This window comes from Trachurus trachurus (genome assembly GCF_905171665.1).
Source record: "Trachurus trachurus genome assembly, chromosome: 10".
NCBI lineage: Eukaryota > Metazoa > Chordata > Actinopteri > Carangiformes > Carangidae > Trachurus > Trachurus trachurus.
Genome location: NC_139894.1, coordinates 35,522,491 through 35,540,351, shown reverse-complemented (window position 1 = coordinate 35,540,351; position 17,861 = coordinate 35,522,491). Strand labels below are relative to the sequence as shown.

At 44.9% G+C, this 17,861-nt stretch overlaps 1 gene segment (V, D, J or C); it reads right to left on the bottom strand.

Annotated features, from left to right (window-relative positions):
• Positions 1-1,606: 1,606 nt before the first annotated feature.
• Positions 1,607-17,209, bottom strand: LOC310992292 (Ig kappa-b4 chain C region-like). The segment is given in 3 exons: positions 17,168-17,209; positions 3,013-3,118; positions 1,607-2,095 (listed from the first exon to the last, which is right to left on the bottom strand).
• Between the last annotated feature and the right edge of the window lie 652 nt (positions 17,210-17,861).

Genomic DNA, 17,861 nt, shown 5'->3' with positions numbered 1-17,861 from the left:
TAATATATTACTAGACATGAGTCACAGTATCAGTGGCTTCTCTTTAAAATCCTCATATGACACAACATCTAAAGCTCTGATCAGTCTCCATGAGGATGGTTGAATGAGTGAGTTGTTCCAGCAGTGAGGAGGACACAGCATGATGTGTTGAGGACAGCTCCAGTTGACTGACTCTGTGTGTTTGCATATGTGTCCTTCCTCTCTGCTCCCAGCCGTTAAGAGGCCAGTGTTGATCGGTGTGTGTCCAGGCCTTTCACAGCCACTGACACCACAGCAGCACAATGACGATGTCTGGGACTCTACTGCTGGCCACCCTGGGGCTCCTTGTTCAGGGTGAGACTCTCTGCTGAAAACTTTGCTTCAGGATGGAACCAGCTTCACCACAATCATCTTCTGCTATGATGGAGAAACACTCCAACCAGCAGCATTCACCTTCTTCCATCTATTCTCAATCTTCAACAAATCATCCTCTTCTGTTTGGATCTTGATCTTTCTCCAAGATGGATTTGTCTCAATAACTCTTCTCCTCTTTTTCATGCTTTACAGGTTCATCAGGAGAAGTCACTGTGACTCAGACTCCTGGATCTCAGTCTGTTGTTCCAGGTCAGACTGTCTCTATCAGATGTCAAACCAGTTCAACTGTTGCTAACAACCTCCACTGGTACCTTCAGAAACCAGGAGAAGCTCCTAAACTCCTGATTTATGGAGCTACAACCCGTCAGTCTGGATTTTCAGATCGTTTTAGTGGAAATGGATATGGGTCTGACTTCACTCTGAGCATCAGTAGAGTTCAGGCTGAAGACTCAGGAGTTTACTACTGTCAGCAGGGTTACAACAAGTTGACACAGTGAAAAAGCGTCGTACAAAAACCTCCCTCAGCTGCAGAGGAACTGATCTGACTCAACAGCTGCACTGAAACTACAACAACACAAGTTGAACTCAAACATAGTTAATAATGATCCACTCTGAACATTTGAAAATCACATATTTAACTAAACACTATTTACTGTTAATACACTGATTCAAATCAAGTTTGAACCAATCTGCTCAACATCAACAAAAAGCTCAGATGAAGTTTGATGACATGAACACTGAAAGAAAGAAGATTGATTTTCTTGTCAACATGGACTCATTTGTTGATGAAATTCATTCTGACATTTGATTGGCCTACAATGAAATATCATATAGAAATGAATATATTTACATATAAAATGAGCTATTATTTGACTCTTAGACATTTGAGTCATGCTGTGTTTTGTATTTCACACAACAAGGAATGTTTCAGACACTTTTTGATTTCTTTCATTTGTTCTAATAGTTTCTGCATCTTTGTGGATCAGCTCATCAGCTCATCAACATGTGTCAATATTTAGGATTGAGAAAACTCTGCAGCAACAATAGAGGAGACACATGAAGGCATAGTATTGATACTGATCAATCAATCAATCAATAATGACAAGTTGTGAGTTTATACACACCACAGGACAAACTTACAGTATATATGGACATATATTTGACATCATCTCAGACTTTCTCTGTCAACTCATCACACAGGAAGAATAAGTCGTCATGGAAACGTTGAATGAAAACACATGAAAACAAGTGATGTGATGATGATATTTTTATTGTGTGTAAAGACAGAAACAACATTGAAACAGTGAGAGAAGCTGCTAAATCTTGTTAGTGAAACATGTGAAATGAGAGAGAGAGAGCAGCAGAGGAAAAGCAGCAGCAGAGTCCCAGTGATCAGCTCAGGACTGGGAACACTGGTCTCTCCTCAGTGTCTCTGAGAGCCCAGTCTGGGAGCCCTGGGTGGCCTCACAGGTCACAGAGCCCAGCTTCCTCCACTGGTCTGCAGGGAGCCTCAGGGTGCTGCTCCAGCTGTAGAGGCCGTCCTTCCCCAGCACCCCGGGGCTCCTGCTCTCCTCCCAGCTGCTGCTGCTGCTGCTGCTGCTGCTGCTGCCGTCCACCTTCCAGACCAGACTCCAGTCTGAGGGGAAGCCCTTGTTGGCCAGGCACATGAGCGTGGCCTTCCCCTGCTGCTGCAGCTCCTCACTGGAGGGGGGCAGCACCGTCAGGGTGGGGGCCACATCACCTAGGAGACACACACACCACATCAAGAAAGTTTTGGTTCAGTTTTTCACTTCCCTCTCTCGGCACAGTAACCATAGCAACCGACAGGCATCACTGCTGAACCATGGCAACAGACAGGTTTCAGTACTAAAGATAAAAAGGTCAAAGTTCCTCTCATGTCTTCATGTTTCATCTGGATTTTTACACTTCAAATATCTATGAACAAATGTCAGAAATGTCAGATTGAAATAGTTTTACAGCGTCTGAAATATTATTGATGTAAAACACTAAAGACTGAGATGGAATCTGTTGACTTTGTTGATTCAAGGACATTATGAGCCACAAACAAGTGAGCAGCACATTTCAACATCACACATCTCTGAATCCAAAAGAAGCAGCTTCATGTGTTCAACAGGAGAAATGAAGAATCAAACAGAGAGTTGAAAGTCATCTGGATCAGCCCAGTGGAAATTGACATCTCCTCCAAATGTTCACACACACAAATCACAAGCTGAAGTGATGAGACAATATTGAAGAGTTGATGAGAAACTTCCTTCCAACATCCAGTCTGGTTCCTCCAGCAAAAGTCCAGCACAGTGATACAAAGTGACTGAGTGCTGCTCCAAAAAGCTCTCAGTGTAGAGAGACACGGCTCGGACTCTGTCTGACTCAACTCCAACTACAAGTCCTCAACTTTCTGTCCTCCAAACATCTGATGACATGATTTCTATTCTGGACCAAACACTGACAATGTTCTCATTCATCATTTACGCTTTAAAGACTCAACTCTAGTTTCTGATGTGGCCACAACATTTCAGGGAAAAATATCAAGTCAATGAAGACGTCAAATCACACATTTTAGTTTCTAGATCCAAATCAAAGTGTGACAGACTAAATATTCTTAGTCACATAATAAAATACACGAAAAATTCAACTTACTTCCAACATCCAGTCTGGTTCCTCCACCGAACGTGTACCACAGTGATACAAAGTGACTGAGCCGTCGTACAAAAACCTCTGACTGTAGAGACACGGCTCTCTGACTCTGACAACAACACACTCTACTTAGCACTTCCTCTTTTTAATAACTTTATATCTGACAATAAATATTTTTCTAAATAATAATTATTCTTATATATTTATATTTTTCAGTGAATTTCACATCAAAGTTGATGTTTGTATCATCATCAAATACAAACAGACAAAATTAGGTTTTACAATCAATTTAATTGCAGATTTTAATTCAAATCCATATAAAGTCACATATTTCCAATCAATACACTGATCAGCTGACTGATCCATTGATAATCATGATGATGAGACTGATCCCAGTCCCTGTTGGAGTCAGTCAGAGCATTTCCATAGAGAGCCACTTTGCATCAGCAGCACCATGCTCCAGTGCTCTGGGAGAGTTTATAGTCCTGAGAGTTGAAGACTGGATGACTGACAGCTGTCCTTCATGACAACACAAGACACAGAAATCCTCCTCATCAAAAACATGACTTTGGTCTCCGTCCTCATCTGGACTCTCCTCTGCTTCACTCAGGGTGAGGACAATCATTTTTCTGTCATGTGAAAATCATTTGGAGTGAAGCTGCGTTTCACCTCAACATCTCATGTCCAGTGTTTCTTCTCTCTCCTCAGGGTCTGTTGGACAAAATGTTGTTGTGACTCAGCCAGCAGCAGCCAAGTCAGTGCAGCCTGGACAAACTGTCTCCATTGACTGTAAGGCCAGTCCAACAGTTCGTCATCACTCTGGTTCACAATACCACCTGGCCTGGTACCAACAGAAAACTGGAGAAACTCCTAAACTTCTGATCTATAGAACATCCGACAGATTTTCAGGAATCTCCTCCAGATTCAGTGGAAATGGAGCAGGGAATGGAGTTGACTTCACTCTGAGCATCAGTGGAGTCCAGGCTGAAGATGCAGCAGTTTACTACTGTCAGAGTTATCACTGGTTGAACAATCAGTATGTGTTCACACAGTGAAAAAGCGTCGTACAAAAACCTCCCTCAGTCAAAGTGAACAGAAACTGAACTGACTGCTGCAGCTGGAAGATACTGCAGAGACTGATACAGTTCACTGAGGACACACACACACACACACTATGAGGTGAAATCAAAGTCAAAACAACCGGAAAGACGCGCAGCGACGTGTGTGTGCACGCATGGTTACTTTGTTACGGGTGCGTGCATGCGTGCGTTGTTACGCGCAGGTTGTATTTCACGCGTGACAAAAGCTGCGTACGTATGAAGCAGCGTGTGCACGTCTGTCAGTCACTGTTTGACAAATTATGTTACGCGTTCACACGTACGTGCGGTCGCAGATGTTGTTGCTGCGCAGCAGGAAGTTGATCTGCACCGTGCGCACCACTCCGCGTAACTTGACGTGTAATGTAGTTGGCCTTTTCATTTTAGTCAACCAGGGGAGGCAGCAGTGAGCCAGACTTTGCCTGCCGGACGAAATGAAGAAGGAGCAGAAGGAGGAGAAAAAGGAGAAGGAAAAGGAGAAAGGAAAAGACCCATGAGATAATTATATTATAGACAGGAGGAGGCTCAGTGATGTCATGTCTTTTTATGCTCCATGGTTGACACTGATTCTGCATGGATATTTCAATTTCAACCTTCCTGATGGCTCGACAGTTTTGTTACAGTATCTATATAATTATTAATAAAGTGTAAAAAAAAAAAAAAAAAAAAAAAAAAACTCAGCCGGGACAGTGTTGCAGCCTCTGTGCAGCTATTCAGGTGCACAAACCTAACGCACATCTCCAGTTGGGTCCGTGTACGTTTCGTTAGTTTGATTTTTCCTTTAAACCGAACTGTCATAAAACGAAAGTAAGCTGGTAATTTGGTTTTCCGTTTCAAACCAAAAACAAAAAAAACAAAATTCAGGCTGGTTTTTTGGTTTTTGGTTTTAAAACGAAAAAACGAGGAAACCAAAATCAAATTACGGTCAAATTTTGATTGTCTTTTTGTTTTTGATCTTAAACAACACATTAACGCTGATTACAGACCGGAAGTGTCGGAACTTCAAAATAAAAGCCCAGTGAATTGCGTTATAGCCACAGACTGTAGATGAATGGCCTATAAAAAAAAAAATTCTTTGTAAATGTTGTGTTTTGAGCACATGGATACATTTTCACAGCTGTGTTTATTTTTACACATGAGTGACAAGCTGATCGTTAATTAGTTCATCTTCCTCATCTCCTCGCTGCGCTGGGTCTCTGTCCCAGGCTGCGGCAGATAGTTTTTAATTTAATTTTTTTTTTTTTTTGTATGGCTTGAACGCCATTATATGAGACCCGGCTATTAATTTAATAGCTGCTGATTGTTTTGTTATTTGAGGAATGTAGCTATACGATCGGGAACTGCCCATTGGTCCGACCTCCCATTGGTTCGACCTCCCGTTACTCCGACAAAATACCCACTGGTCAGACCTCCCATTGGTTCGACCTCCCGTTACTCCGACAAAATCAACCACAAGTCGGACCAATAGGAGGTCGGACCAGTGGGTGGTCCCGTTAGTTCGAACTGTCATTCATCGCTACTTTCTGACAAGCTCTTCCATTGATAGGAGCATGCAGCTTTCTCTCTCTCTCTCTCTCTGTGAGAGAGAGCAAAATAACGAGAATTACTGAAAGAGAGAGAGCTCTCAGGAACACACAGAAACGCACATCTCACACACACACACGCGGCCCAGAAAGGAGCCAGATCATGTCAGATCGCGCACAACCATCATAAATGCTGATCAAGATGTGTAAACTGATAATCAAAGCCCCCCCTCCCAGAGTACAGAGTAAAATAAATGCACTTTTTTTTCTCTCTCTCCCTCAGCTCGAGCGCGGCTGAACCTGGCCGGCTTGAGCTCACTTCACGGGCGCGAGCCTGCTGAAGCCGCCGCTCCTGCTGACAGCAGACTGAGAGAAAAAAAAAAAGAAGTAAATTTCGCTTTGGTTAGGTTCAGGCGGTTACATGCTGCTATTCCGACATTGACTTCTAATTGTCGGAATAGCGGCATTAACATTATTTTTTAAGCGTCCCACTATTCCGACATTTTTTTTTTCATTGTCGGAGTAGCGGCACTTTACTATTTTTCAAACATTCCGCTTTTCCGACATTGATTGATTACGTTATAGTCAGACGTCTCCATCTGAGACACTGTTTCTCATACACAAATACATAGGCCTATAAGAGAGAAGAAAAGACAAACCCACCAAGTTTAAAAACCGGCAGCAGCGCACACTGATCTGATCTGCAGCTACTGAGACTGTTATTATTCTGTCACCTGAGTTAACAAGGTGCACGTGTGTTTGGAGCTGACGAGAGAATAAAGAGCGAGACAACGCGGCCTTGAGGAGGAACTGTGAAGGACTCAGCTGTAATGGAAAATGACCTAAGCCGAGTCCAGTAGAGCTGTAACTGTAAAAGACAGACAAAACATAGGTAAAAGAAGAAAAAAAGATTTTCTGGGATAAACGGGCAGATTACATAAGATTATTCTTCTTTCTGCTCCCTTTTGTTGAGATTTGGGAGGTTTTTGTTTTTATTGTAGCTTATTAAAATGCAAGATCATTTTTCTGACTGATTTATTGCCCGATGCTCGCTTTCTTTCCCCCGCCCTCCGCCCGTTGTCTTTGTTGTTGCTCCACAGAGCACATGGCTAATTAATATGCACATGTTGACCATATATGGTTGTGTAGGCATTCCGGGGGCGGAATATGCGGTGTGTTCAAGTGCGCACCATTCTTGGATCCAGTTTGATTTAGAGAAATTGCGGAGAGTTGTGCACGCACAGTTTGATAGATCTGAAAAAGGTGTAAATATTTTGGGTGTCTTTTCGCCTTAGGCCTAAGCAAAACATTTAGTAGCAGCAGTTTTACACTGCTTACTTACAGTTTTGATAAATGAGGCCCCAGGCCCTAAGCCCAGAGCCCAGACGCTCACAGTTGAACTTTTCCGCGGCTCATCCGCGGCGCTGTCCGTGGTGCTGAAGGTGACAGGTTAACTTGACAAACAAACTGCAGCATAGTTCTGTTTGTTTATCATGTGTGTCAGTTTTGTTTGCGACTTGATAGTTGAGTTGTTGAGATTAAGAACATCACTCCCTCATCAAACCAGTGATAGACATGCTGAAAAGAAAAAAAGAGAGAGAGACGCGCTTGGGTATCGCAGCTGTGTAAAAAAAAAAAAAAAAAGATCACGTGCCGGAATAGCGATACCAAAAAGTGTCTGAATAGCGGCATGTCTAGATAGAGGGATGTCGTAATAGCGGGATGTCTAAATAGAGACATGTCGGAATAGCGGGCGGACCCCGGTTCAGGCAATGAAGAAAGGAGTTGGTTAAGTTTAGTAAAACCACCAGGTAGAGGCTAGACAGGTTGGAAGCACAATGAGCGTTATATGTTATTAATATGAAGTGCTTGTTTTGCAGTTAATTATGCACATGATCCGTTTGATCCCAGAAAGGAAAAAAGGATCAATGCGCAACCTCCGTTTCCTTTCTGATTGCGTCCGTCTGTCTGTTCGGAGTGGGAGAGAGAGAGAGAGAGAGAGAACCCTGTCTGTATACCTGTCTGTAATGTAAGTTTGATTTGATATGAATGTCAAGGTTTAATTATGGACACTAATGAGCGCGCAGCAGTGCGTAAAAGTCGTGCGTAATGACAGCTCCTCGTTGGTGAAACACAATAAACTGCACCTCTTCTTCCACGTCTTATTGACAGGTGGAGCCTATATGAATAATTATATAAATGCATAGTGAATGGTAAAAACGGAGAGTTGGACTAATGCTAATAACTAGTCCAGTTCGAACTAATGAGGACCTCCCATTAGTTCGAACTCTCATTACTCCGATTGTCGGACCAATGGGAGGTCGAACTAATGGGAGGTCGGACTAATGGGAGGTCGGACCAGTGCCATGGACCCATACGATCTGCTGCAGTAACGTTCGCCACCTTGTGGAATAATTCTGCATGGGGCTGCTGGGTGATAGACCAGCTCTTCTCAGAGACTCAACCCGACCCTGAGATCTCCAACCCCGGGCATATTTGGCAGGTGGCAGCGGCCCCCTTATGGTTCTTACTCTTTTCAGTCACATGAGATCCAGTCCCAGACCTCGGCTACAGTCCGGGATTTCATCAGGCTCCCTTTCCGGCACAGGGCACTCTAAGGCCCAATCCCATTTCACCCCTTGGCCCTACCAATTACCCCTACCACTCCGTTTTGCGCGTTCACGTGTAGGGGTAGGGTGTCCCAATTCCCGTTAGGACAGAGGGGTAGGGGCAAGTGGTAGGGCTATATACCCCTCCAAACGGAGATTTTTCAGAGGCACACTCCAAACGGAGGGGTATGAAAAGTTTCCCAGAATGCATCTTGCGGCAGCCGGCAGCGGTGGCTGTAAAACGAAAAGCTGTTTTATTTCTTGCTGTAGCGCTGTTATTACGTCACTTTATTAAGTTTTAATATTTTTTCTTGCGAGAAAGTAACTGTTTAGGTCCCAAATGTGTGGTTAGTTTATCCAAATGACGGCTGGTTAGAAGTTTGCTCCGACGATTTGTCGGAGAAGTGAAGCTCCTCACAGAGGCAGCAGCCGGCCTGCAGCGCTGCTCCGCCGGCCAAACTACGTCCTCGTCCCGGTCCCGCCGGGAGAGAAGGCGGTCGTTAATTAACTTATCCGCGGGTTTTTAGAGGTTTACCACCAGCATGTTAAATTCTTTTTTGCATTTAAATGTTGGTCTCATTGATGAAATCTGACAATTGTGGCAGTAGCATTAGTTTATTTGGATGAAAAGTGAAGCTTCATGTATCAGACAGAGGAGCAGGCAGCGCTGCCTCTGGGCTCTGTAGGCTACGTACAGAAATCACCACATTTATGGGTTAGGGTTAGTTTAGGGTATGTTTTACAATGAACCGATCAGTCTGCATTAAGTTTTATCTTATTTTATTAAGTTATATGGTACACGCTATTTGATTTCTGGCAAAAGATCGCCGCATCAGCTTACGTAAAAGCCAGTGAGACTACGTGATGACGTATGTGACTGTTGAAGGGGTGTCCCAATTCGGAGGGGTTGACTTTCTACCCCTTGTAGCTCCGTTTCGAGGGGCAAGGGGTAGGGGTAAAAAAGAGAAATGGGATTGGGCCTAATTGGCAGCTTAGATGAGGGGAATCGCTGTGCGTAATGGTCGCGCGTAATGACAGCTCCTCGCCGGTGAAACACAATAAACTGCGCTACTTCTTGCATGTTTGTCTCATGGCACCGAGGAGCCTACACAGAGGTACACAGACAGGTGGATCAGGCTGCAAAGAAGTCCGCTGTGAAAATGATCTGACTGAATGGAAGCAAAGCGAAGCGCTACAGCGCAGCGGAGACAGAGACCCAGCGCAGCGAGGAGAACAGTACATGAGGAAGATGAGTTAACGATCAGACATTTCCGGTCTGTCATCGGCGTTAATGTGTTGTTTAAGATCAAAAACAAAAAGACAATCAAAATTTGAGCGTAATTTGATTTTGGTTTCCTCGTTTTTCCGTTTCAAAACAACAAAAAACAACTTTGTTTTTCTGTTATTCTGTTTTAAAACAAAAACAGAATAACGTGGAAAATTAAGTCCTTGACTTTTCTATTGTTTTGTTATTATGATATTTGGAAACTTCGCTCCACAGCGGCCAGGTCCCGGAGCAACTCTCTCCACACCCCCCGCTTGCGTCCGGCATATGGACCACGGTCCACAGCGGCTCCGACGCAAGGTGTGGAGAGAGTGGCTCTGGCCGGCCGCTGTGGCCAGCTGGGACACGGATTATTCTCTCTGTCTTCATTGAACAAATAAATCATGTCATGCAACAGCCTATATATCTGTATCTCGTATTGGATCGATTGCACCATCTACTGGATGAAAATAGAACACAGAACAACTGCACTACGCGTCACGTTACGCGTAGTGGTGGCAGATCAACTTCCGGCTGCGCAGCAATAGATTCTGCGACCGCACGCGCGTGTGAACGCGTAACAACATTAGTCAAACAGTGACAGACAGACGTGCACGATCTGCTTCATACTAACGCAGCTTCTTGTCACGCGTGACACAGTTTCCGCGTACGGGTGAGCGCCTGACAAAAATGTTCAATCAGCTTCACGCGAGCGTTAATGCGTGCGTTCGCTGAAAAATGCATGAATGTTACACGTGGTCACTACGCGTAGTGTGATTACAGGCGTGCAGCAGTCATCACGCGTGAACGTGCGCGTGAACGGGGGGCCATTATAAGTCAATGAGGAAACTACATTACACGTCAGGCGCCGTCTGCTGCACAGGCGTCAAAGCACGCGGGTGTGACACGTCCAGTTGATAGGTGCGCACACACACAGCAGTGATCATAAAGGGGTGTTCACACCAAACGCGATGCTGCGTTGTTGTGCGTCGAGATTACATGTAAAGTCAATGCACAGACGCGATTAGCCGCGAAAATCGCGTCAACGCGCGAGTTGAAAATATTGAACTTTTGCGGCAACATCGCTTGACGCCGTGACGCGACAGCCTATCAGCGTTGAGATTCTGACACAACAATACACTGCTACCGACTGCTACTCACCGGAGACAGATGGACAGGCACTCTGCAGCTGAAAAGAAGCGCCTGTAACCAGGGCTGTAGCCAGGATTTCAAAATTAGTGAGGTCCAGAATTTGACAATGTCCCTAGACCCCCCCCACGAGCCCACACACGCGCACGCACGCACACACACAAGCTTTATAGTTAAGTAAGTATAGTTAAGTAAACGTTTATATACTGTACATAATCAGACTGTGAAGTGATGGTAGGTTACTTTGTGCTGGTCTAGTAAGGACAGAATAGAGACCCCTTTTTGCATTTTTTGCACAAATCATACCAAAATGTTACCTACAAAAACAAGTACACTGCCCATGGTAGTGTTGTAATTTAAAGAACACACAGAGGGATCTGTTGACCAAGAAAAGGGTTTTTATTAGGCTAATAAAAGTGTGTGTGTGTGTGTGTGTGTGTGTGTGTGTGTGTGTGTGTGTGTGTGTGTGTGTGTGTGTGTGTGTGTGTTCCTCACTGCTCCTCTGTCCAGCCAGTCTTCTGTGTGCTCCTCACTGCTCCTCTGTCCAGTCAGTCTTCTGTGTGCTCCTCACTGCTCCAGTGTCCAGTCAGCCAGTCTTCTGTGTGCTCCTCACTGCTCCTCTGTCCAGTCAGTCTTCTGTGTGCTCCTCACTGCTCCTCTGTCCAGTCAGCCAGTCTTCTGTGTGCTCCTCACTGCTCCTCTGTCCAGTCAGCCAGTCTTCTGTGTGCTCCTCACTGCTCCTCTGTCCAGTCGGTTCATCCTCCATGTGCTCCTCTCTTTGCATTGGCCCTCTGAAATCACATAGAATACACAAACATAAGTTAAAATGATATAGTTGTAGTATAATGATATTATAGTATAATGAAAATTCTATAGTAGTATAGTCATCATGATATAATTATATAGTTGTATCTGATCTGAATACTAACAACAAGAATTACATTTTGGAGTTGAAGGCTAAGTGGATCCTCCTGTGGCCAGAAGCATCCCACCGTCTCAGTACTCTCTCCCTGTCAATCTTAACTTTCCAGTGGACATGCATTAGAGCCAGACCAGTGAGTCTCTCATCTGACATGCTGGCTCTCAGCCATGTCTTCAGCCTTCTCATTGCTGAGAAGGACCTTTCACAAGCACATGTTGTGACTGGGATTGTGAGGAATATTCTCAACATACACTCTATGTTTGGAAAGAAGACCATGTTTGTAGTCTGGAGGGTGTCCAGTGCTGTGGATGGCAGTGGCTCGGTGCTGGACTGGAATTTGTATTTCCACCGTTTAAGCTCTTGATCCACAGTTGCAGCATCAGGTAGGTCTTGTTGGTACCACTGGAGGAGCTCTGCTTCCTTTTCTTCAGTGAGCTTTTTCAGATCTGCTGGCACCAGGTACGCTGCCACCATGGCTGGCTCATTTCTTTTAGCAAATCTGCTTTCCAGCTCACTGATGATGTGCTCAACAAAAGGATAAAATAGATTTACCCTGTAGTGGTCTTCCACTGATTCAGAGGGAATGTTTGCCCTGAAATTCTGTTTGACAGAGATTCTGCGTTTGCTTGGCACCACATCAATAGATTTAGCCAGGTCAGTTGCCTTTTGAAAGCAGACACTGAAAACTTGCTCACATCTTTGTTGAGCTATGACATCACTGACATTTCTGGCCTCCTGATATGCGAAAACTATGTCCAGGTTAGTAGCCTGCAGTTGCTTTGTCAGGGGCTGCATAAAACCGAGGACATAGTTATCACAGCAGTGATGATTGTTTCAAATGATTCCATACTTTGCCGGAGGTTATAGGCTTTCCCAGAGATGGAGGTGTGCTCTGTTTCCATGGTCCTCAAAGTGGAATGGACAGCACTAAACTTCTCCACAAAGGCACACATTGTTGTCGCTCTAGTGCCCCACCTGGTGTCGGACATCAAAGGGATCCCTGATGTGCACTGCTCTTTCAGGGCAGTTTTTCTTGCCCCTGTGGCTGAAAAGAAGGCAGCAATTTTTTCAACCACAGTCATGGTGTTCCTCACTACAGGGATATCGGCACATCCATGCACCACTACCAAATTAAGTGCATGGCTCCTGCAGTGGGTGTACACGGCTCTTGGATACTGCTCCTGGATCCTGGCTTGGACCCCACTGACTCTTCCACTCATCGTAGAAGCTCCATCATAACCCTGACCCCTCAGTAAATTAGCCTCAAGACCCATTTCTCTGAGCTGCCTGAGAATGGCTTGACTGATGGTGGCCGCGTCTTGCTTGGGGAGGGGACAGAAACCCAGGAAGTCCTCCCTTATTTCAGCTCTCATTTCCTTGTTGCTGACATAGCGTATGCACATTGACATTTGCTGAGTGCCACTGATGTCCACTGATTCATCAGCAAGGACAGAGAAGTACTTGGCCTCCTTTACCTCTTTTATTAAGGTCTCTCTAATGTCAAGAGCACAGCATTCTATTAGCTCATTTTGAACTGCAGGTGATAGATACATGGCATTTTTAGGAGCAGTTTGAAGATGTTTTTTTAGGGTAGAATCAAATTCTGATTTCCAATCTACAAAGTGGCGGAAATTCCCTGTCTCACTCCCCCCCTCCCAGCTCCCCCGAAAAGCCACATTTCTTTGGCCAAGGCACACAATCACATCTAGAATAGATAGGAGTGTCTGACGATTTCTTCTCACCTTCTCCTCATAATTTGTGCTGATTGTTGAGCTTATGTCTTTTTTTTTTCCTTCAGCTATGGAGGTGAAGTTTTCTGCCATTTCTGTGGCTTTTTGATGTCCAATGGACAAGCTGTGCTTTGGGAGGATACCTCTTTTTTCCCCAATGGCATTTTTCCAGTCAGTGAAGCCCTTTGTAATGAAACAGAGGTTTGAGCCCTTAACATTATTGAAGGCAAGGCAATGAGCACAATACGCAGCATCTTCATTAGCTGAGTACCGAAGCCATTCATATTTCTTTTCCCACAAGACATTATATTTCAGGTGCTTTCCTCCAAAATCCCGCTGGGGATAGCTATAATGTCCTGTGGCCACCCACCTATTTTGAAGCAACCATGTTTTGTCTGTGTCAGTTAATGTAAGACCCTGCATTATTTTATCCTTGTATTTAACAGGATCTAAAGGATCCAAGATTGTTTCATGCACAATCACTTGACTGTTCTTACCACACTGTTCTGGTCCGCTCTGTTCTGGTCCGCTTTGCGCTGGTCTGCTCTGTCCTGGTCTGCTCTGTTCTTGTCTGCTCTGTCCTGGTCCGCTCTGTTCTGGTCCGCTCTGTTCTGGTCCGCTCTGTCCTGGTCTGCTCTGTCCTGGTCTGCTCTGTTCTGCTCTGTCCTGGTCTGCTCTGTCCTGGTCCGCTCTGTTCTGGTCCGCTCTGTCCTGGTCTGCTCTGTTCTGGTCCGCTCTGTCCTGGTCCGCTCTGTTCTGCTCCGCTCTGTTCTGGTCCGCTCTGTCCTGGTCCGCTCTGTTCTGGTCCGCTCTGTTCTGGTCTGCTCCAGTGGCGTGCACAGGGGGGGGGCAGGGGGGGCAGTCGCCCCCCCTCGTGGCCCAATTGTTGAAAAACGCGTGCTAAAGTGCCCCCTGGGAGCCAAAACGCGCGTTAAAGTGCCCTCTTGGAAGCCAAAACACGTACTAAAGTGTCCTCATGGGGGGCAAAACGTGTGTTAAAGTGCCCTCTAGGAGCTAAAATGTGTGCTCAAGTGCCCTCATGGGGGCCAAAACGTGTGCTAAAGTGCCCTCTAGGAGCCAAAACGTGTGCTAAAGTGCCCTCTAGGAGCCAAAACGTGTGCTAAAGTGCCCTCTAGGAGCCACAATGCGTGCTAAAGTGCCCTCTAGGAGCTGAAACGCGTGCTTAAGTGCCCTCTTGGGAGCCAAAACGCGTGCTTAAGTGCCCTCTAGGAGCCAAAACGTGTGCTAAAGTGCCCTCATGGTAGCCAAAACGTGTGCTAAAGTGCCCTCTAGGAGCCAAAACACATGTTAAAGTGACCTCTTGGAAGCCAAAACATGTTAAAGTGCCCTTGGAAGCCAAAACGTGTGCTAAAGTGCCCTCTTGGGAGCCAAAACACGTGTTAAAACAGGCCACATCGATGTTTTTTAGTCTTAAGGTATTGATATTATAAAACAGGCCAAATCAACGTTTAAAAAGGCCAAATTTTTTTCGCCGCCGACCAGTCTCACTCTTGTCATTTTCTGAAACTTGGCAGCCCTGAAAGTGCCCTCTAGGAGCCACATCTAGGAACCAAAACGTGTGCTTAAAGCAGATATCAGCTTCACGGCCGTTTCGGCTAATGCTGCGTTCAAGGCAGGCTTTTGAAACCGTAAGTTACAGCTTCAAGTCACAACTACGACTTGGTAGCATTCCAGGTAACCCGTAGCTCGTGTTTTTACCATCCTGTTGTCTGTGAAAGTTCCCTATAACGGCCACTCGTAACTTCCGACCCGTGAACTCGTACCAGATCGAACTGGTATGACTTCACAGGAAGGAAAAACACAAAGTACGAGTTTCTTTGAACGCACCATGAGTTAGCAGCCCCCGCCCTTGTCAGGCATCAATTGGTCCTCGTGCTACGTCACCACATTCACGCGCATCCCTTGGCTGCACACACAGCCCTTCATGCCGTTCTCTCTCCTCATTGGATAACACTTGTATCCCACAAGGAAAATTTTCTCCTCGGGTTACAGCAGAGCAGAGTGACGGAGAGACTCGTGTTTAGGCTGAAATACTTCATGTAAGTGATTGCTGACGGAAAATAGGACTATTTAGGACTTATATTAACAAAAACATTCCACTGATATCTGCTTTAAGTGCCCCCTTGGAAGCCAAAATGCGTGCTAAAGTGCTCTCTAGGAGCCAAAACGTGTGCTAAAGTGCCCTCTTGGGGGCCAAAACATGTGTTAAAACAGGCCAAATCGACGTTTTTTTAGTCTTAAGGTATCGATATTAAAACAGGCCAAATCGATGTTAAAAAAGGCCAAAAAAATTTCGCCGCCAAATGCACCAAGTCACTACAGTCTCACTCTTGTCATTTTCTGAAACTTGGCAGCCCTGAAAGTGCCCTCTAGGAGCCACATCTAGGAGCCAAAACATGTGCTAAAGTGGCCTCTTGGGAGCTAAAACACGTGTTAAAGTGCCTTCAGGGAAGCCAAAATGCGTGCTAAAGTGCCCTCTTCAGTGGCGAGGACGCGCTATTAGGTGCCCCTTTTTTTCCTTTTCGGCCCTGCCCTTCAAAAAGTTTGTGCACGCCACTGGTCTGCTCTGTTCTGGTCCGCTCTGTTCTGATCTGCTCTGTCCTGGTCCGCTCTGTCCTGGTCTGCTCTGTTCTGGTCTGCTCTGTCCTGGTCTGCTCTGTTCTGGTCTGCTCTGTCCTGGTCTGCTCTGTTCTGGTCTGTCTCCGTCCTCATTGTCACATGGCCTTGGTTTTTTTTAAACAAATGAATCCAATGTATTCTGCAGAAGTTTTTTTCTTTTTGACATTGTTCTTCACTTTCTGACTTGTTTTTTTTCTGTAGGGGGACATTAAAGAGGTTGATTAGACCTTGGTTGAATTAGGTATATTTATCATCATACATAGGCAAGGCAAGGCATCTTTATTTATATAGCGCATTTCATACCAAGGCAACTCAATGTGCTTTACACAAAGACAGAACATTTAAAGAATAAAATGAAATAAAAGAGAAGCATAAAAAATAATAAAAACAAACACTTAAAACAGAGTTAAAAACAAGAGCAAATAAAAGTAAAATAAAAGAAGATAGATTTTTAAAATTCTTAAAAGGAATTTAGCCATAGGCACATGAAAAGAGAAATGTTTTTAACCTGGATTTAAAAGTGCTCACAGTTGGAGCTGATCTTAGTTCTGCTGGTAGTTTATAGCCTGTGCTGTGTGTGTGTGTGTGTGTGTGTGTGTGTGTGTGTGTGTGTGTGTGTGTGTGTGTGTGTGTGTGTGTGTGTGTGCGTGCGTGCGTGTAAAGAAAAAACTCGTGCTGAGTCTCTGTTGCCATGGTAACGAACTTGAGCGTCGACCTAGGTAGTTAATTGATCTATATCGATGGTTTTACCGGAATGTTTTTATCCGTTTTGACATTGGCTTATAGGCTAAGGCTACCCAGCCTGGCTCAAACCGTAATGTTGTTCATTTATTCCTGAAATATGCCACTGGCTCGGACTAAAATGGGGCGGGACGGGACGGGCCTGGCTATTCAACCCCCGTCTCCCTCATCCTCTTTTTTAATTACACCTGTGTCGACTAGGACCGAAAATAGCGGATCTGACTACATGCAAGTTAACCTACTGTTGGAGGATCGCATCGGTCATCGGCTTAATTTATAGCGGGCTGCTTGGTCGTAAAATAATAATAATAAAGTTGTCACTCACCTCAGCTCGCAGTTATCTTCCTCCTGTTAACTGAAAATGTCCCGCGTTTTCCACTTCCTGCTTGCGTGCGGTTTCAAAATAAAAGTCCGATGTGTTACAATAACATGTTACCACGCTGTTCGGGGCTTCTTTTATTTTTTTCTCTCAGAAATTTTTACCGAGGTCTGGACCTCGGTGACCTCATAGCTGGCTACGGCCATGCCTGTAACTTTAGTTGGTGTCCTGCCTGGACAGGGTGTCCGCGGGGTTTTAAAAAGTATTAAAAAGTGATAAATCAAAAAAGCAAAATTTAATGGCCTTAAAAAGTGATAAATTTGGTCCAAAGGTATTAATTTTAAAGAATAGGTATTATTTTTTTTCTTTTGGACAATGACTGGTTTTATTTTGATGAAATAGGCGTAATAAAATAAATAAAGCATTACTTGCTTGCGCCGCTACTTCAAAAAGAAAAGGAATGATATTGACGTCATATCAATTCATTGTATTCATTGGCCGCTAGAAATCTAAAATCGTCTTCGCGCGCATAGTTGTCAGGCGGATAGAAGTGCTAGTGAATCTCTTCGGATTTTAGCGTGTGGCAAAACGTTTCGAATATGGGAAAATGCAAGTTTGCAGAAGACTTAAATTGAGATGACAGGCGCCTTGATGTAGCCTATGTGTGTGTCAATGTAGATGCACGTCACGCGCCGCACATCCGATGTGCTCTTTTTTCATGCATTCGCGGCTCACAGCTCCATGAACCTTCTACCGCCAGCCCGGTGTTTAGTCGGACCGGGTCCGGGTCTGCTCCGTTTGAAAGGGCAGGAAGCCCCGAAGCGCTACAGATACAGACACCTGCAGCAGCTGCAGCTT